General features: G+C 38.4%; 1 long non-coding RNA gene across 3 annotated transcripts; it reads right to left on the bottom strand.

Annotated features, from left to right (window-relative positions):
- Nucleotides 1–2,341: 2,341 nt before the first annotated feature.
- LOC142405454 (uncharacterized) lies at nt 2,342–21,738 on the bottom strand. 3 transcript variants are annotated; one of them, XR_012774182.1, is made up of 4 exons: nt 20,941–21,738; nt 13,794–13,952; nt 3,461–3,634; nt 2,342–3,150 (listed from the first exon to the last, which is right to left on the bottom strand). It is a non-coding gene; the product is annotated as an uncharacterized LOC142405454 (long non-coding RNA). The 3 variants fall into 3 exon arrangements; XR_012774184.1 differs by having other exon boundaries at nt 2,342–3,106; XR_012774183.1 differs by lacking the exon at nt 13,794–13,952.
- Nucleotides 21,739–21,758: the final 20 nt, after the last annotated feature.

Genomic DNA, 21,758 nt, shown 5'->3' with positions numbered 1-21,758 from the left:
TGTCCGCCGCCGGCCCCTCGGCGCATGCGCGGTCCGAGCGCGCCTGCGCGGCGCGAGGTGAAGGCAAGGCGGGGGCAGTGCCCGTCCGCGGCCCGGCGCTTCCCGCCTTTGCCGGGGCGGCGGTGGGGTCGAGGGCAGGGAGCGTCCCGGCCAGTGCTGGGGTCTCCCGTGGGGAGAGACACGGGTGATCCCAGGCGTCAGGAGCACTTAACGCAAACTCTCAGTGCAGAGCCGTTCATTCTCAGGGGGGTGCCTGTTCAGCATCTCATTTATTAGGAAAAACAGCTCAAGAAACAGTCTGGTGCTTCCTCTGTTCCCCCATGTGGAAACGAAGCATTATAAAACTGCTTTTATTTAACCCCTTTTCTAAGAGCTGAGTTCCTTGTCAACTTCACGTTGCATTGTCAAGCTTACTCTTGACAAATAGCAAGCCATTGCCTTCAGAAAAAAAAAAGAAAGAAAAAAAACAAAACCGAGGGATTTTTGTTTGACTACATCACACGAATCCAGGAGCTAAGCACAAAACCTAATGGTGAGAGATGGACAGCAAAGGAGAGCAACGCAGGGCCATTGCCTTTTGCAAGAGTCCCAATGCCTTCTCTGTTGCGAGAGCCGCCCCCGGCCCCGGCACACACCTGGTATTGCCAGTCCCACACGTAAAAGCTGCACAAAACCTTTATGAAGTGTTCAAAAAAACCTGAGGGAATGATGTCTTTTTTGGCTTTTTCCCCAAACTTGTTTTTGTAATTAGAAGAACAGAGACATCTTAAAGAATTGATGCTCTGACATACTGGTATGACTTCAAGACTTTGAGGATCAAGAATAGCGATAAACATGAAAGCTTGCAACAGAATTGTAAGAGCATTATTGGAATATATGTGTTTAACGATGGATAAAGGCAAGCAGGGTCAAACTAGTTCTATGATGAAGCGTGGAGGGAAGGTAAAGTTTGGCAAGCATACAGTCCATGACAAGAACCTGTGCTTGTGCACAGCTCTGCGTGTATCACCCATGCAAGCCTTCCCCAGAGCCAAAATGCCTCTTGGTATTGCAAAGACAGGTAGTGTGTTACGGGTGTATTAGTCTTCTTTTTTTTAAATAGAGCGTAGAGATGGCCAGTTAGTGTATGATGTAATTATGCATCTGAAATACTTTCAATAATAATTTCATGTGTTTCAGATTTTGAGTATTTTGGAAGGGCAGAAAATTCCAAAGAAAAATGTGAATTCTATGTTCATTCTGTGCTTGAATTTCCTAGGTTTTTTAATAGCACATTATCACATCTATAGTTGATGTGTTCACACAGGCACCTCCTGTTTCCTCCACCAATTCCTTGGCTACATAGGTAGCCTGACTGCATAATGAACTTCTTTCCTGCATCTGGTTTTGCCAGCCCTACCCAAATATGCTATTGGCCCATGCAGTCTAGTCTTTCCTTCAAAACTGATCAGCTTCCCTATTCCAGTAGGAGTTGCACATGTCTTAGCTTTTCACTCCTTAAGGGTTTTTTTCCCTCTAACTGGCATTCCCATCCTACTTTCTCTTCACACACAATTGCAGTCTTAATAGGACAAGTAGCAGGGCTCAGATCCCTTTGTTTAGACTCTGCAGATCCATGCTGACATGTGCAGCAACCAGTTCTGCAGTATCCCTTGCCTGCCAAGGCACAAGCCCCCGATCCTGTCCCATACACGGTGATTGGCAGGACAACTCAAATCAAATGTAAGTGGAAGGAAAAGTAAACTGACCCCAAATTTGGCTTTGTGTAGAAGAGCAGACTGAGGGACACAGACAGCTTCAGAGAAGGGGGGCTTGCAGCATGTAACACAGGCAAGGGGTGGGGGGGAGCGTCCTGTAGAGCAGCAGAGGAACTTATGATTCCTTTAAACATGAAAGTCGAAGCAGATGTATGGACTGTCTGGCTTTCAGTTCAGCTCTCTGGGGCAGCCTGAAATGCTAGGATTATTCCAGTTTCTACCTACACAGTTCTGGCAAGAGTAGGTGATCAAGCAGAAGTTAATTAAGGGCTGCCTGCCCCTGCACCTCATCAGCACCTCACATTGCCCAACCGCTCCTTTCTCCTTCCCTCTTTGTACTCTGTCCCATGACTCGAGCCCTCTCAGCCCTTCTGTCTTACTCTTTCTTGTCCCAAATCTTTCTTTTTATTCTTTCCTCTCCTTTTTTCCCCCTCCAAAGGAATAGTCACACTTACTTTTATTTCTGAAAATAGCATTGCACCCATTGTTATCTTCTATAGTCAGCTTGCATACTTTGCCCACATTCCTCAACAGAAAAAAAACACATCAATAAAATGAAAAGAATTGTGAAGTACCTAAAATTTTTCACTGTTTCTCTAAAATTCTGGGCACTACAAACACAGGGCTTACCAACAAATCCTCTAAATTTAGTAATTAGAAGTAAATAAAATGTACAGCATAGAAATTAACTAGAACTACCAGTTTATCTTTTGATCATCATTCTTTGGAAGTTTCTGGCTGTTAAAACATCTATTAAAAGATAAGTCCCCCTTAGTAGATGCTAACCCCCTTTAGTAGAGTCAGACTATTTCAAATAAGGGGAAAAGAAGGGAGAATTCATGCTCCAAATGAAAGAAGCCTTCAGAGAGAATGTCTGATCCCCTTACTTCTGCAAGGCCTTTGCCAATCTCAGTAGATAATCAAGGATGTTGAAATGTTCAGTTTCCTTTTTGGTTGAAGAAATGAGGTATTAATGGCACACTGCTGGGAGCTGGGCACTGTACTGACATTGCTATATGCATTAAATAGATTGTAAGTGTTGTCAGTTTAGCCCCTTTAAGTACTACCCTCATACACATACAAAAAATTATCTTAAAATATCCTTTCTAGAGCAAAATTACTAAGAGCTGAAATAGTACATCTAGTATAAAAATGTGATGGCTGCTCCATCACTAACATAATACTTAGAAAATGCCTAGAAATATTTCAGTGTATCAGGTCATGTCAAACACATCAGGTCTTTCAATTTTCTCAGCATTCCAGTGGTTCTCTTCAGATCAAGCCTTCAGTGCACAGCCTGCTGCAAGAGTAGGTGTCTGAGTCTCCATTTCAGTGCTGCTCTTCAGCTGCTGGACAAAGAGAGAAAATAATGTCTTCTGACTGTACTTTTGGCCTAGGAAAAAAAGAATCTTTGTTGTGGTTCTGTAAAGACCATTTTAGAAGGAGTTACACAATAGCAAGCCAGCAGAGAATACAGTCACAGTCACATAAATTACCTTAAAAATATCATTCTTAGTTTAATGAAAGTGTCAAGTTCTGAAAGAAAGAAATACAATAATACAACATTTCCTTATCTAGGAAATAAACTCAAGAGTAAGTATGTTTTAAACTCATCCATCAACTGTGAATGGAGAAATAATAGTATGAAATCCTGTATCTTTTTTTTTCCTGTCAGTGAGCAGACAGTTAAAGCCATGACCTACCTGTCTGAATCCAAACAGCAAACTCTTTTTTTGCCCATCAGAACACCACCATCTGTAGCAGGGAGACTGACCTCTTCAAATATCTTTCCAAAGAGAATTGTTCCAGCTTTCACTCTTTAACTATGCCATTACAGCAAGCACCTCTCTCAGTGATCTCTGCTCTTTTGTCTAGTACTATATGGTAAAATATAAAGAGAAAAACACTGAATCAGATGTCCTTGCTGTTTTAAATTACAAAGGGAGGAAATTCAGTATCAATAGTCTCTGAACAAGACTTTGAAATAATAAACTGCAGACTGCTACAAGGTCTACTGCTGTGAAATGCTGCCAGGGAATGTTCCCATCAGATATTAAGATATTTCTTGCACTCCTTAGGCCACGCTGAGCCTCAGTCCATTAATTATGGGGTTTTTTTGATTACATGGTACACGTGTTGTAAAAGAGTCCAGGAAAAGAAAAAAACAACAGTATATATCTTCAATAGAAGACCTTTCTGAATTAAGGAAATATAGATATATATTAAGATTGCAAAGGTTAAGAAATATTAGAATTAGGGCTACCTATATCTTTAGTTCTCTGTGAATTGTCATGCTAAGTAATGTGTGGGTTTTTAGGATTAGGCAGAGATGGGCCCTACTCCCTCTTTTACTTGCTGATACAGGATGCAGTTGTTAAACCCAAGGATTAGGAAAGATGGATCTATGTATTTCTGTTGCAGTCAGGTCCCACATAAGGTACCTGTGCTTATATACTCACAGGCGGCAGACTCCTGCCTTCCATACCCTCTCTTCCCCACTCTGTGTTAAGTTCCAGTCCTGCAACCCCTTAATCAAACAGCTATTTTAACTGAAGAAAAAAAATGTCATTTTGTAGATTTTTGTCAGCTCAAGCTTGACAGAGCTAAAAGACAGATCATCCTACCTTTACCCTGGCTCTATATGCCTGCCTCCTTTTCAGCCACTATGAGACTACGCCGTCACTCATGCGCACACCAAGGACATCATCCTCAACTCAGACCTTGCTGCAGATCTGCCACTGAAGTTATGTCCAAAAGATTCAGTGCAAAACAGACCTGACATGCAGCTTTCCTATCTGCCCATCCAGCTAAAATTCTTGTCTAGGCTCATCTCCCTTCTCATTTACATCAATATTCCTTTCTCTGGTTTTTGAAAATGCAGTTCTGATGTTGCCGTATCTATTGTAATGATTCTTCTCAGTTTCTGCCATGTTCTTCTTCCATTTTTAGCCCTCCAGTGAATTCTCCTCTGCTGCATCAGTCATAAATTTCTTGGGGTTGATTTCAGGACAGTTCACAGACTACTCTTTCTTTCACCTGCCATTTCTTTATGGCAGATGACAATTGCCATACAAATTTGTTTAACACAATGTATTGGCCTCTTGTTCTCTGTTAAATTTTCAGACAAGTTTGTGGGTTTTTTTTTCCCAGGCATCCCTCATACTTAAAATGTGTTCCATGTAAATACCTGCAAACTAAGTTCATTTTTCCTTTCAAAATACCCTTCTAGCACCATGCTCCCAAAAAATGTAAGGTCCAATGGATACTGTCTCTCACATTGTCTCACAGTTTACTTGTGCTTCCCTGCTACAGCTGTCTGTTTCTGTTTCCTCTTCTATGCTTGTATTTGCAATCCATTTGGGGAAGACTTAGTATTTCCATTTTTTAATTATTTTTCTGCCTATGATTTATTTCAGGTTTAGCAGAATTTTGAGTCATGATTAAAGCTCCTAGACATAAAAGCTATAGAAGGAATAGTAATAGTTTTTATCATGTGACGTTCAGAAACCGAGCTCATCAAGTAAGCCATGTTCTTTTTGTTTGTTAAAATAGCAGATGAAACACATAATTTGGGCTACTGTAAAAAGAAATAAGAATAATTAATAATAATAAAGAATTATGAAAGTATTAGACTATAGAGGTATTGTGCTGGTTCAGATTAAGGGTCTATCTAGCCTAAGTGAACAGTCAGAGAAAAGCAGGAACAGAGCAAGTATATATGATACAATCTACTGATTTCCCAACTTCCGATTATTTTCAACTTTGGGAACGTCTTGATCCTGATGTGGTTTGTGCATTTAGTGGTCTGTAATCAGTCTTTCTTCTAAGAATCTTTCTTCTAAGAACTTGTCCATTCTCCCTTGTAACCCATGTAGTTATTTATTATCGCAACATTATTTGGCACAGAATTCCACAGATCTACTACCTTATGTATAAAAACAACCTTGTTTTGTTTGTTTTGAACCTGGCTCCTGTCATGTTCTGCTATACCTCCCAAGTCATGTCTTTCGCAGGCTGAAGAATCCCAGCCGACACAGTCACTTCTGATAGTGTGACTGAGACTGACTTCAGTTTCTCCAATGACCCGTTTTCCTTCCATGAATCTTTTCCAACCTTTATATGTAGCCTTTCTGTAGTGAGAGGACAGCACTGAAATGCAGGCAAATAGTGCATTTATTCAGTTGAATAATAATGTTTTCTGGTTTGTTCTCTATTCCTTTCCTAGTAATTTTTAAGATTTTTTTTTCTTGTGACATGAGTGAGCATTGCTTTTCCTCAGAAGCATTGATTTCTTCACATTTATCTACACTGCATTTCACTTCCTTTGCATTTAGCTAGATTGAATTTCATCTGCTATTTTATTTACTGCCCGGTCAAATAAGAGGTTACGCCATTAGTAGTTGAACTGTTTCATACCTGAGTTCTTTCAGAGTTTTTGTGATAGTGGTGGTTTCCTAGTATTTTATCAGAGCATTTTATCCTTTTTTCTTAATATTTTATCTGTAGCTGCTTCCACAATAACTTCAAATTCAGACAGATTGTCTGCTGAGCCCTCTTCCCACAGAGAATAGCACTCTAGCATGGGAGTATCTTCATTTCTTTTCCACAGAAAATACTGATGGAAAGAATTCATCTCCCTAAGTACATGTTTCATACAAATCATCTGCTGGCCCAATGGACGCTGGCATGTTTTTTGCTGTGTTTGAAATATGACTTAGTACTAATTTTGATTCTTTTATCTTGTTGATTCTCAAATTCTTTTTCCATTCTGCCTAATTGATCATATTTTTACATTTAATCTATTAGAGCTTCTGATACCTTTTATTTTCTTGTTTTACATACAATTTGAAGGATTCCTTCCTGTTTATAGTAGTCTCCTTGACTTTGCTGGAAAGTGATTTCAGCTTCCTTTTATATTTTCTCTGCCATTTCCATAGGTGATAAGCACTAATGGTGTGCTTATCAGTATAGCCAGTATAGTGTTCTCCAGTAGCTTACACGCCTATGAGAATTTAATTCCTTGGACTATCCCTTTCAGATATCTTGTTAAGATGCTTCCTCATTTCCTATATGTCCCTTTTGAAGTAGAGCACAAGAAGTGTGGATTTTTTGAGATTTGCTGCCTTTGTAGAAATGCTGAATAAGTACATGGTCACTGTTAGAGAAGAGCAATTCAGCAGTAAGATTTTTATTAGATCTTGCTAGTTATTCAGTACAAAGTCAAGGTTTGTATTTTTGGATGTGGACTCACTAACCACTTATTCCATGAAAGAGTCATTCATAACATCTAACATTTTCATTTCTGCTTATATCTCAGTATTGTGTTCATCCAGTCTGAAGGGGGATAACTGAAGTGCCTCAGTACAACTGCTACCTTCCTGATTTTTCTCAGAATATTGCAGTCTGTGTTGCCATTCTTTCTGGGTGGTTATTAAGAGAGACCCAGTACTAACTCTGTCCAATTCAGGCCTGGAATTTCAATCCGTACAAATTCAGTGAGGTGGTTAATTTGTTGGTTTTATTTGATTCTGATTTCTTGAATGTATACTATGTCTTTGCCCTGGGCACAGTTTATTCTATCACCTCATGTATATTTTCTGTCTTGATATTACAGTGTGCCACTGATTGTCTTCTTCCGACCAAGTTTCCAATGTCTGCTATGTCATTTTTTTAAGAAAGGGAGGACATTTCTGTTCCTCCATCTTGTTTCTTAAACTTCTAGCATTTGCCTATAAGTATGTGTACTTCTGTTTTGTTCCCATCTTGGGAACTCATTTAAAAAACACTCAGTTAGTTTCCCATTTCCTACCTGAGTACTTACATCCTTTGGCCAATCCTTTACCGGAGGACACACAACTTGCAAAGTTTTCTTTTCAGCAGCATCACCATTTGAGAGCCATGTGTTCTTGTGCATTTGTGAGCTCTTCCACAGTCTCCAGTTTAAACCCTCACCTATGACTTTCTAGATTTTAAGTGTCAAAATCACACAGTGTCACTGTTGTTAGGGATCTGCACCAAGAGGCTCTTCACCCTCCTAGGGCAGTTTGGCTGTCGGTGCTCAAGACCACCAGTGATGTGATGCAGCCCTGTGACCTTGGATCAGACTCTGGAGAAAGAGCTGTGTGAGAAAGAGCTGGGAGGAGCCTTGCTGGGGGGACTCTGCAGCTCTGGAGCTGCATTTAAGCTCAGGTCTTACCCGTGGTCCCCGCCTGAACAACATTGTGTTGCCTTGCCTGATCTTACCAGGATCTTGCGTGATGCTGGCTGGACTGTAGACTTGCCTCATGGCTGTGTACCTGGCTGGCAGTCATTGAACCGCTGGCTGACCCTGGCTACCATCACCAGACCTGCTCTGCTCTTCTTTGGGCTTGGCACTGTGCCCTCCCTGCCTTGCTGTCAGCACCAGCTCCTCGTTCAGCTTCCCTAATGGAGCAACTCCCTCTTTGAGCTCCCTGACACCTCATTCAGATGAATTTCAGATAAAGTACTCCCTTTATTCTGAAACTGTTCTCTATTTATGATGAATGTGCATTCTTCCTACTTATGCTATCCAATCAAGGTAGTAAAAATCTGTCTTTCCACCTCTTCCCATGATCCCAAGGGGAGCAGGAAGCATTTTACAGAATACTATCATAGAAACCTTAGTCTTTAGCTTCCTTCTTGTTTGCTTAAATGTTCTTCCCTTTGTCAATAGTACTGGTGCACCACAACCAGTTATCCCACCAGTACTTCTTAGGAGTATATCCAGACTCCCCAAGGGGGTTTGCCACCTGGTAGTCGCTGTGCAAACCTACAAGCCTCTTGGGGTCACAGACCCAACCATCTATATGTGCAATGACATATTCTTCCACCAACACAGCCTTTCTCTTCCTCACTGTTGGAGAAAGAAATTATGTGCAATACAAGTAAAGAATGTCATTCCATTCTTTTTTTAATAATCAAGACTCACTCCCTCTTAACAAGATATGAAAAATGTGAACACAAGCCAGTGATTCCCACTGATTTCAGTGGGCTCTGGCTCAGGCTTTTAATGACACTGACTGATACACTTTTTCCAGACGCAGCCTTTCATCCGTCAAACCATTCTGTTGTTCTGAAAAAATCTGGGATGTAAAGAACATCTGCCACAATGAACATAGCACAGACCTGCTGTTACTAATGGGAAGTATTCTAAGGGCTTAGATTAAAAAAAAAGTTAATTAATTTTACAAGAATAATTGCTTTGAATGTGAGTGTCAATGACCCTTCTCACATAAAGCTTTTCCAATACAATCTTGTTTTGGTCTCACTGAGGACAAAAGATGCTTCAGCTATACTGACAAAAATCTTTGTGAATTGCTGTAACATAAATTCTACTGAAGGGGTTTCTATAGCGTCCTTTTAAATTCTATTTAGTTATCTGTAAACAAAAGAAGCTGAGCTGGCCTCGTTTGGATTTGTATGAAAAATTATAATGAAACAATAAAAACAGTAAGCAATAAAGAAAGGAAATAACTGCTTTTAATGTCCTCTGTTAAATGTAATTGTGACATTTAGGAATCAATTTCTTTTCTAATATGCTTCTTTTTCTAATATTCATTATTTCACTGATTAGCACAATGTGTAGCAAAGACACAGAAGACATCTTTTATCATCACAGATTTTATAGAAACTAATCTGGTTTTAATCTGGTTTTGCCAAATTATGCATTTTTTTCTTGAAAAATTGTATTTTAAGAATTTGAGCTCATTTAAAATCCAATTTATTGCAAAAGAAAAGGCATTCAGTTATGTTAGAGTTCCACTTCATCAAGACATATATACACAGTTTTCTTTGTTTTTCAAAAAAGAAAAATAATCGCCAAGACATGTCTTTGTTAAGGTACCCTACTGGCGGCATAGAGCAAAAATACTGGCACCTCGCCTGGAAAGTGCAGCAAGAACTGATGGATCTGATCTCATTCTGTGGCTGAGGAGAAAATAGACTACAGTGAAGGCCAATCTTACGGCCTGTGACCATCAATTGCTTGGCAAGAAGCACAAGTTCCTGAAAACAGATGTGGGAAGGTGAATGGATTTTGCAAGTCAGGGAAAGATTTTACCTTCCTAAGTGATGGTAGAGCCCCCAGAACAGTCCCTGTTAGAGCTGGACCTTCAGAATTCTCTGTGTAATTGCATTTATATGCTACTGTGAAATAAATATTTCAATATGTAAATATTTCAATATATAAATCTTTAAGAAAAGTAATAGCTCTAATTTAATATTTTACAGGTCCATCTCAATTTCAAGTATTTCTTGAGAACTGGGATGAAATCCTGCAGCTGCGGGAGTTGCGAAAAAGATTTTCTTCCATACTGTCATACTGCTGAGCCACATATTTAGAGGGATGGCTTGTTCCATGTGAAAAAGAGAAACACAGACCTTTTTTTTTTAAATTCTACATTATTTGAAACCTAGCTTGGCATTAGGTAAGTACTCAGTTTTGAAGGATATAGTGGTAGTGTGTGGAGAGGGAATCTACTGTCATTGTGATGGTTCATAAACCAGAGATCCTTGAGATTTGAACATCTCCAGTCCCAAACATGGGCAAGACTCCTAGCTAGAAGATTCCACTCCATCTTCCATAAAGATATTTGAATGCTAGATATCTTCCTATAGCAATGATCATTTTTATGTTTATACAGATTAAGTATGCATATTACACTGTGACAATTATAGGGGGAAATAGCAGAAACCCTGTATGTAAATTATTTAACAGAAAATACCCTAATTTTAGAAAATAATAGAGGAGCTTTGAGAAGCTCTTGTTTGTTACAGTCTCTGAAATTTAGCAGGAACAGCATTTTGATGTTGAAGATGTACCTTTCTTTGTCCTCTTAAATGTTTCATAAGTTTTATCTTAATTGTAAAAGAATTGCTATCTCCTCCCCCTTCCTCATTCCCTGCCTCTTCACGTTCCCAGATGAGAAGGGGAGAAAATGAGAGACCTGGATTAAACTCTCTCTCTTCAATACTTCTACTGGAAAGGGAAAGAAAACACAAGCAAAAAACATGAGACCACTGGGATTTTTCTCATCAAATACAGAATGGAATCAATTTCCAGATTGCTTTAAATATTTGTCAAACTCAGGAAATGCTATACAAATTAAAAGGTTTTTTTCAATTGCACTGACATAATTATAACTTTTTTTTTTTTTTAACGAGAATGTCCAATCATAATGATATCTCCCTAGTCACAATGATGGTAGGGTGCAGTTTCACATGAAATCTGCCATCTTCCATTCTCAATACCTGTATCAAATTTTGCAATTGTCCAACCATACAGTGAGCCAGATTCTGATCTGACAGAAAGCTACCCTACCAAGAAGACCTGTGGCTCCAAGACCAATTGATCCAGTGCAAGCCAGGGGCAGGGACACAGGGAACACGTGGGGAGAGGGGAAAGCAGGTGCAACTGCCTGGCTCACCAGCAAGTCCATGTTAGATCAGGTGTGATGCACACAGCTGGCGGTGGCTACGTGATCAGATCAGTCAGGCCTGTAGTGAGAAGGTAGGATCTCATTGCCCCTCTCCCATTTGCTTCTCCAAGATGCTTTTTGCAATCACGTCCTTTATGCTAACGTTAGCAATGAGCTGGAATTGATCCAGGTAAAAACTTTTTGTTTCATCTTTTTTGCACAGCCTTACGTGAACTGTAAGGCTGGCACATGAGTAGCCAAGGGCAAAGGATGGATAAAACTGTCTCTCTGTGTAGCACTTTGGACTTACTGTGAATTAAAATGACTGTGTAACCTTGGCCTTAGTGATTCACTACATCCTTTACTGTTCCATGTAATAAAACCATACCTGTCTGTGTTATCACTACTATTTATTTGTATTCTGTGGCTCAAGGTGGCTCTAAAGAAAAAAGATTCATGGAATCCACAGTACACAGTCTTTTCTGTTGCCCCTCAAATGACTCTTCTCTCTCTTCCAGATTCCACGGTCATGAAACAGTATACCAGCAAGTCGATTTAAAAGAACTATGACCTTGAAAATCACGCTTCCTCCTCTCCCAGATCAAATGGGGGAGCGGAGAGGGAGACAGGCAAAAATTCCCACTGTCCTGATTTGTTTCTTGAGAAGATGCAGTGTGGATTCCTTCTTTTAAAACCCATTGCACCGGAATTTTCTGATTTTAAATCACATGAATCATTTCAGCTTGGCCAAGTTTTAATCAAAGCTCATTTTACCCTACAAACAAATATACTAAAACCAAGTTTGATAATACAGATTGTTCTTTTAAAAGCTTATTTATTTTACTTAAAAAAAAAAATTAGTTAATCTCTAGACTGGCATCCTTACATGATTCTACTGTGGAGAGGCTGTGTAAAATGTATTTCCTATGAGATATTTTTGCCATGGGTATTGCTTTTCAGAGCTCCAGCATTTTAAATTATGCTTGCAGAAGATACCAATTTTAAAATTTATTCTTTTCATCCACATCTGTTCTGCATTCCATGGAGAAAAGACAAGACTATTGGGTGCCTGAACACTGTAGGAGTACTACATGTGTTTGTTAAGACAGCTCTTTCACACAAATGTTAGTGTTCTGCTTTTGTCTTTGTAAATATGGATGGCAGCCTGAAGGAGGTGTTTCTTAAGGGCAAGTCCCAAAGAGGAAAAACAGATGGGCAGAGACAGCATCAATGGAGCAACATCTCAAAGTATACAAGCTTGTAAGTTAGTCAGACAAATAGGTTAGTGAAAGACAGGAGTCAACTTTTTTGGACCAAGGATGTTCTGAAACAAGCAAGTAAACAAACAACATTCTGTTGTCTTTAATCTGATTTCTTGTGCAATGTAAGATGAAAACAGCATTTCACAGAAAAAAATGAAGGTACTTTATGAAACTCCTTTTTAATTAAATTTGCTAACTCTTATGTTCTACCTGTTCTCAAAGAAAAATTTTGATGTCTTAGTACATATAAGAAAAAATGCCAAGATATACTGTAGTTTTCCCCTTCGCATAATTTTCACTTCAGTCTAGACTCTGCTGTTCAAATAAAATCAGAAATTCCTGCTCAGAAGTCTTATTACAGGTATATATTTCATGCAATTGCAGAATGTGAATCTTAAGGGTATACTGTATATATCCTTCAAAGGGGGAGGATGGGCCCAGTCACACATCAAAACATGTTATTATCCTTCTCCCATAAATATAATAATACAAATCCCTACATTTAAATGAAACTGTATTTAAAGAAAGGATAACACGGGAATACTACTTCTTGATAAGTGGTACATCACACAATTTGTAACAGCACAGAAGTTTCCAAAACAACACAAGCAAAACTCAAGAGTAGCCAAAGCAATTACTTTCATGCACCTTTTCATAAAGCTTTTGTGATTTATTAAAGAGAGATCATGGGATACTTTGCATTCTTAGAAACGGAACCCTGAGTTTTGTACTCATCTAGATAAATGCATATAAAGACAAAAAATATCATTTCTCAAAATTTGTGGCAGATGAGTTACAGTACAATGCAGCACTTCAATCTGCATCCAAGCTGAAACACAGTCTATCTCCTTTCTCCCAGGTAGAGTGAGTACAGTATATTTCTTTAGTGGCTAAAACCCAGAAAGGAGGCAAGCTGGGACTGGATTTCACATTCCGCTATGCTAGAAATTATCTGCAAAAAGTACTAATTATTCAAGCGAATGTGATAATTGGAGATATGGTAAGTGTAAAAGGGTGAGGGCTTGGAGATCCACTACTTGCTTTCTTACAAGAACCTGGCACTATGCCCTTCCATGTAGATTTTGTTTACCTCTAAATTGTACTTCAGGTGGCAAAGCCAGGAAAAGGTTTAAACCACTGCCAAGATGTCAATAGTTTATCCTCAGCTATAAATGCCACTGTCCGCAAAATCAGGCTGCTTACAAAACTGATCAGCTGTTGCAGTGTCTGACATCACAGCCCTTGTAGGAGGAACCACAAGACTAATGTTTTTGCACAGTAAGAATACCAAGAAACAGGTATTATTAGATGTTCTGCATAAGCTGTCCAGGTCTTACCAGGTTCATACCAGGATATTGCAGGTATCTTGATTTTGCTCTGAAGGGTAACAAAAGCATGAGGTTTATCCAGTGACATCTTCTGAAATGCAACTGAAGTCTATCCCTGTGCATCAGCTTGTATCTCCAGAGATTTTGGCAAGGGCCAAGGATGACATCCTGAAAGAGTGATTTATTCTAGCTCTACTTTAGATTGCCTCTGGGAGCCGCCTGTGTCTTTCTACTGATTTCAGAAGGTAGACTTGCTTAAACTAAACGCCTACCTTTTGCATTTCTAAAGTTTTGTGAAATGTATTGCCCCCACAGCACTGTCATTCACTGAAACACAAGCAAAACACACTCCACATTCATGCTTTTCAGACAGCTCTGTACTACCCAACAGTGACAGGATCTGCAACATAATTCAAAGACTCCTAAAGTAATCAACAGTAGTTCTGTCATCTGGTATCAGCAGCTGGATTGACGTGTCTCTTCTCTCTGCAATGCATAAAACATATGGGATTTCTAAACTACCTGAAAAACATTCTTTTCAATTTCTATTCAGTAGACGTTTCTACTTTGCAAACATTAACCTTCCTCTAAAAACTACAGCAGAAAAGAGAGGGAAATAATGTTTTCTCTGGAAAGTACATGAATAATATTCTTACTTCTAGAACAGCAGTATCTGTCCTCCAGTTCATAAATGGCAAGAATTCCTCTTTACCCTTTCCATAAAGAAAACAAAAGCGTACGACTCATGTTAGTGGAAGACAGATGAGATTTTCTCCAGCCTAGGTTTGTGGAAAATAGCTTGATCAGAGTTATGTCTAATCCTGTCCTCTAAAGGCTCTGTCACTGTCTTAAATGAGAACAAGTTTTGGCTTATTGAAACTGTTAGATTTGGGAGCCTTATTCTTTCTATAAATTGTGTTTCCATTAAAATACCAACATTCTCCATTAAAGAAAAAAATACAGAAAAATAAATTAGAATACAAAATCTATTTATACTTTTCTAACTGTGTAATCCTTTGTTGACACAGCTTGTGCAGATAATGGCACAGCAATAAGACTATACTTTGTAAACATATGCTGTTTTCATGTTTCTTTGTTAACATTGTATTGTTCTCTTTAATGTTTGGAATACATAGTGAACGTGAGGTCTCATATATCATTCCTTACAGCTGTTGCACAGTCAATTACACTTTTTTTTTTCCTTATTTTTACATTTCAGAAGCTGCTTATAAGCAGCTTGCTCTGTTCCCAGACTGTCTGCTTGAGTCACTCCTGTGGCAGCTGCGTCAGTTTCTTCTAAGCAGCAATGTCCTGGAAAGGGCTGTCAATACCAAATTATTCTTTTCTGGTAAAGGAGAACAGCTTTATTCAGAAAGCAAACTCTGATCATATTTTTATAAGTAATTAGCCAATAGCTGATGAAATATAATAGTTTTTGTTAGCGTGAACCTGATTGTCATGCCAGCCCTGGAAATCCATGACTTGTCTCAGTCAGCATAGATTCCCAGCATAAGAAAAATCAGCTGAGATTTGAATAAACTTTGGTAAAACTATAAGCAAACAAAAGATTAGCCAAAGGCTAACTTAAATTTTGATCATCAGAGCAGAGGACTTGTAAGGACTATCTATTTCTTTCCCAGCATATGTAAAAGAAATGGCACAGAATGGTCCTGGAAGCATTATTCAAGTGTGCTTCTCCTTACTCCATAGCAAAAACTAAAAAGCATCCTTTAACCTCCTGTATTAAGATGAAAGATCAAAAGCCTTAAGACAATTATAGGCATTAGAAACAGAAGCAGTTTTAATTTGTCCCTAACAAGTTGTTAAATAGTTGAAGCAGCACCTAGTTAAAAACAGTTCAGGTACCAGTCCTGTTTACATTTTTAGCAAAGATTTTCACTTTTGATTGAGCCATTAAACTTATCTTTTATTTATAGAGTTCAGATGGTTTTTCAAATCAAACACAACAGCAGCTTACAGGGAAATACCATCTATGGATGCAATTGCAGGAAAGAGATTATCTGTAGAAGGGCACTGAATCAGCATAGTTTTTAGGGGGATCACTCCAATAACTTCTTGTGGTCTTCTGGTCAGGTTCAAGCCTTCCAGTCAGGTGCAAGCTGCGTGGGGCCTGTACTTCTGCATCCTAACTTTTGGCAGATTATTTAATTTAAAACAAAATATATTTTAAATATAAAGACCAGTTGTTTCATTTGCTCTCTTGAACCTAGAGAGTAAGCAGGGACTACAATTTAGTTCCTTTTAAGTATTTGATTCTCAGCTGTTCTGTTTTTGCCATGTCATTCTCTTTCTTGCTTTCTGTTCCTAATAGTCACGGTATGCTATTACGTTTAAAAAAAAAACCCATACATTTTATAAATGTTGGTATTTAAAACCTGAATATTTTAATCTATTTTGGAATGCCTTATTACTCTTACACATTTCTATTTCTGTTTTTCACCCGTAACTACTGAAGTCTTTCAGCTGAAATGTTTTATTTTCAGTAGGCTAAGAAGAACTCTTGCTGGTGCCAGGTGCTTCAACTTGCTTGCTCCTGCAGGATGCTTCCCACCTGAGGTGCTTCCCACTGTCTCAGCCCATGCTGCTCCAAAATCTCTAAAGAGACTGAACTGAGCTAGATTTAAATCTGTTAACTGACAGGTAAAACCCCTCAATATTCCATTATGAGCAACCCATATAGCCAGCTGCTTCCCTGTGAAACATACACTTTAATAGGTTTTCTATGCAAGGAGTGGATAAGAGCATTTTTATGCTAAGAAATGTCCTGCCCAATGATTCTTTTTATACTCTGTATGGACAACCAAAGAACTTGCCTCTACATTTTATTATGCAGTTTCACCAATAACAATTTATGACAGCTGAGGAACTGGTATTTTATAAAAATTATGTTCAAGGACAAAATTTTAAATACTTGTAAATACATCCATATTTTGCCAGAAGATGCATAACTTCAGGAAAGAAAGATTAAGGAAATCCTTGCTTCATTTTATTACTGGTCATTTCACTTTTGCTAAATAGCACATATTTACATATTCACTCTTTGTGTAAAAGCATAATTTATTTTCATTTTAAAATAAAAGCCTTTATTTTCAAGTAGGGATTTACTTGCTTTAAAGTAATTATAATTACTTTAATGTTACAGCAGTCTATATAGCTGCACACTTAATAAAAGTGTAATATTACAAAAGTTCTGTACATTAGGGCTAATATCTTTAAGTTTACAAATAGCACTGTAAAAATCCAGGACACAATTTGTATTTGTAATATAAATTAATAATCATAAGTATACATAAATGCAAGTGAACTAAAAAGAAGTTTTTGTCGTTATATTAAAATATTATTCTTTGACTTGCTGAGCAGTTTATAAACTCTAGAAAACTATTCTTCTCTTAGTAAGAGAACAACCACTGTCACCGAGTTTTTTATTTTTCAGATCTTTAGCACCCTTATTTAACAGAAATTTTGCGTATATGGTTGGTACCAGGTTATGCTGCATAACATGTCTTTATATAAACCCATTCCAACTGAAATCAGGTGTATTTTCTTAAAAAATAATAACCTATTTATAATGCTAAGATTATTATTATTTATTTTAATGGATGTATGGAGACAAGAAGTTTTATCAACCCATACTTTTGACAGACATAAATGAGAGAAGTAGAATATTTCTGTACCATATATTTCAGTATGACTTGTTATTAATTTCTTCTTTGTTATAGCCCTTGTATTTGTTAGTATTCAAGATTTCCAGCAGCTGTTTTCCTTTCACCATAGTTCTCTTAAATGCTACACATATTTTTGTTGCAGTTTAAAAAAAGTATCTGGTCTATATCTGTAATTTTTTCTTTCAAATTTTTCTCTTTGTAAACATAACATTTGACTTAACTACCTGTAACATACTGAAATTCTTACTTTTTTTTTTCAGAACTGTTATAATACTTTCAATGTTTACACTTAATGGAAGATGTTATTACAAGATGCTCTATTGCAATGTTACTGCCCCTACACATCCACCTCAGTCCCCTAAGTTCCCTTACTGCCCTTAGACGAGGGATGCAAGAATAGAATATGCAGCCACTCCATTTCACAGTGTTAAAACCAAATGTAAGTCACACTTTAAGGAAGATGTAAACATACTACTCCAAATGGGCTTGGCAGGGGTGTGCATACATATATCCTGTTCTGCTGTTGCCCCCGCTAAGTGCAGAGAAAGGAATAGAAGGACATACAACAGAGGGAACAGACATACAAATGGGAACAAGAAGGCATTAAAAAAAAAAAATCGCAATCCACAAAAAAAATCACAAAAATCCCTGTGGGTTTGTTGCATTTTTACTTTTTTGTTACTTTTTGTTACATTTTTGTTACTTTTTGTTACATTTTTACTTTTTTTTTTTCAGTTTTTAAATAGATTTTGCTGTCCTAGAAGTTCTTTTCTCTGCTAAGAATTATTTTTAAAAGTCTTTGCCTTTTTGCAAAAACTGGTATGTCCTACAGAAAATCCTTTATACATTGTTCCAATTAACAGAGAAATGTCCTTGATGATATAGGACAGTTCACAATGAATTCAGTTTCTTGATCTGTGATCAACTGGAACATCTCCAAATCTAGCAGTCTTTCCTTCCTATTTTCCTCCAATTAAAATATGTAACTTCAAAGTGACTATAATTATGTCTCTGTTGATTTTTTTTTAATCGACTGACTCCATCAAACCTTAAGAGTGCAATTCTTCAAATAACCTCTGATTTTATTATGACTTCATATTCCTGTTCTTCAGGACATCAGACATGATTATATCTGTGGCTAAAGTTGATTGCTTTTAATATTAAAAAAAGAAGCACACCATAACTGATGTTAAACAGAGTAGAAATCTGTGGCTATATGATTCATAATAACAAGTAAGGTTTAGGGAAGAAAGGCTTTAGAAACCAGAATGCCACCAAACATGAAAACAAAGCGTCTGGAATAGAAGAAAAGTTTCTGAAACCAAAAGCTCAAATGAGCCTAAGGGTAGGAACAAGATATGATAGCAATCAAAGAAGGACAAGGGAGAGACAGAAGGCATGAGGTGAGGCTGTACAAGAGAACAAAAGAAAAGAGGAAAAAATAAATGATAAAGCACCGGAATAACCCGAGGACTTGATTTTCAGCAGTGCTGAACACTACTGCAAATCTATCCCTTCAGTTCTTAATGGACCGGTTCATCACAAAACCTTGCCAAAATACCTGAAGGATTTATGGATTCACTTATTTAAAAAGCAGAAACCTACACAAAAATAACTTTACTCAGAATAAAAGAAGTGGCTAGTCTAACTAAAGTATCATAAATTTAATTGTCAGGTGTGAACACAAAGACACCAAACTTTAAGAGGAAATAAATACTTCCAGCTTGAGTAGCTAAGCAACAGGTAAGAATGGTAAAATTCTCTACCATTATCTAGCGTTCACGCTCTTTAAGGGAATGGATGGATTCTTGATGAGTAATAGAAAATTGTTAGTCTTCAAGTATGGCCAATATATTGACAGCATTACTATAAATTAACACATACAATTTATATAACTATAGCATAGTTCAAGCACACAAACACACAGCTAAGTATGTATTTCTAGGAACCATGGATCCACCATCAAGATGCCATGAGGTGGCTTGAGTTTATACTCAGAATTTCACCAAGCCAAGCAATTGAGAGATTGCATTTTTAGCGATGCTTGCACTGGGTGTACCTGAAGAATATTAACTCACGATTTCTAAAATTATCATGAAAAAAATCTGTTTTCTGCTTGTTTTCACAGTTTAATTTTTTTGTCTATAAAATTCATTAACATACACAAAAGTCCAAGTAACATAAATAATAAGACATGTATATGAACAATGAACCAGCTGAGCCATACAGGCCCAGGCAATAAAAGTTGATGTATGCAATGGTTAAAATTTATGAAAGCCCATAAAATGCATGACGAATTTTGCAAATTGATCAGGTACTATGCCTCTGTTTGAATGCATAAAAGCACAAGCAGCCAGCAAAAGTATAAATCATTGGAAAAAAAAATATACTGAGAAGCATATAAAACCCATTATGTATTTCCTAAAAATAGGTGCCCAAGACATGCCTAGTGGAAATAATGTATCCCTGACGGTCTTCCCTTAGTAGCGTAGAAACAGGCTACTCAAAGTCTCTGAATTTCTGCCACTTAGCCTTATGTTGACTGTGCAGAAGAAAGCAGATTGTTTCATTCTGAGCTGAGTTTTGCTGAGCAGCCCCACATGGTTACTGGCTATCCATCTACCTTTTGGTCTGTCCCTGGTTATCCTGCAGCTGCTTTGGCAACCAGTATTTCCTGTGATCCAAATATATGGGCAAAAGTTCAGTTACTGTACCAGAGGGTGAGCAGCGTTACCTTCCAGGTTACCCTTGGAGGTTTCAGGTATTTCTCTCTTATAAAAGAAATAGCAGCAATACTATTATTTTCAATACTTTTAACTGCATGGACAAATTTCTCTTTTAATTGGAAAAACTGAAAAAAATACTGTCCCCACTGCATAATGTATACTGAAACAGTTAACGGAATCTTGGAGCACTGTAACTACGCTCCTTTCTGTTCATCAACTCTGAAACAAATGAGGGAGACGAGTAATAGGATTGCATTGCTCCAAAGAAAACAGGTTATAATTTTTGTGGTGTCATCCAATGACTTGTCAAATGTATCTGTACAAGTTACTGAATATGGCCAGCCTTTTTGTCTTGTCCATGGTAATCTGTTAGCCAGATTAAACTGGCTCTGACAAACTGAAAAGCATTGGATTACGGAATGATAAGCAAGGAATCATGAGATTTCTTGCAGACTTTATTGTGACAAGGACAATTTGAGACAATTCTTGAACATATGCAGAAGCCAGTCTGTGGAACTAGTAAGTGAAATAAAAGACATCTGTTTGCTTAAATACATTTGCTGTCATTTCATTGTTTTTACTTCAAAATTTTACCTTGATATACATCCACACAAACCATTAGCATCCATGTAAAGTTATTCTGCTTCTAACCTAGGAAAGGGACTCTTTTTGTCTTAGGTTAGTAGCATGCTGGTATTCCCTCTACCTAAACATGAGTTTCTTAATGACTGGGTACAAACTTACCTTTTGGATTACTTTTTTGTGAAAGAAATCATACATCAAAGTGACTGGTGATCCTACCCAAGGATAGGCATTAGGTTCCCATTCTACGTAAGATATACAGCAATGGAGACCAAACTAGGAAGGCACTTGGACTAGCTTAGTATTATGCAGTAAGTAGCTCCATTGCTCATTTAGAATTACCTAACAGGAAAAATAATGAAATCCTACCCAGCCTTGGCCAAAATATGTAACATTTCACTATAAACCTCTCTGCCAAAGATATTTTTTTCATTGTGTATCACGTGTACGTTGAATTGGAAAATCAAAGGTCTCCCTCAACACTGCGTATGCACCCAACTGTTGCCACCCTGACTGTAGCGGAGTAATTAGCTTGGCAGTTTTACGATGAATTTCACTCTTTTATATTTTTCAAGACAATGAAACCCTAACTCTCTTGTCTCACCTTTAAACCACCCCCTCAACATTTAACCCGGGTGATGGCAAAGACAGACCTCCCCAGTGAGGTTTGCCTCGCAGAGAAGGCGAACGCAGGGGTGCGCCTGTGCACCCACACGCCGCCGCACACCTTCAAAGCAGTCCCCTCACCACCGAGGAGAGGGCAGGCGCCTGTCGGGAAGGCTGCGGCGGCTCCTGGCCCCCGTCTGCGTGGCAGAGGCGCGAAGGCAGTGTGAGAGGGAAGCGCCGAGCAGGGAAGGCGGGCGGCCCTCAGCCGCCGCGCCGGCCGTTGGAAGCTCCTCGCGCGCTGCCCGCCGCGCCTCCCCGCTGCCCTCCGCGGAGCCGCTGCCCACGCCGCTCTCACCAGCGGGCGGGGCGAGGCG

Source organism: Mycteria americana, chromosome 2 (genome assembly GCF_035582795.1).
Source record: "Mycteria americana isolate JAX WOST 10 ecotype Jacksonville Zoo and Gardens chromosome 2, USCA_MyAme_1.0, whole genome shotgun sequence".
Classification (NCBI taxonomy): Eukaryota; Metazoa; Chordata; class Aves; order Ciconiiformes; family Ciconiidae; genus Mycteria; species Mycteria americana.
The sequence above is the reverse complement of the archived record's forward strand: the minus strand, read 5'-3'. Positions and strand labels throughout refer to the sequence as shown.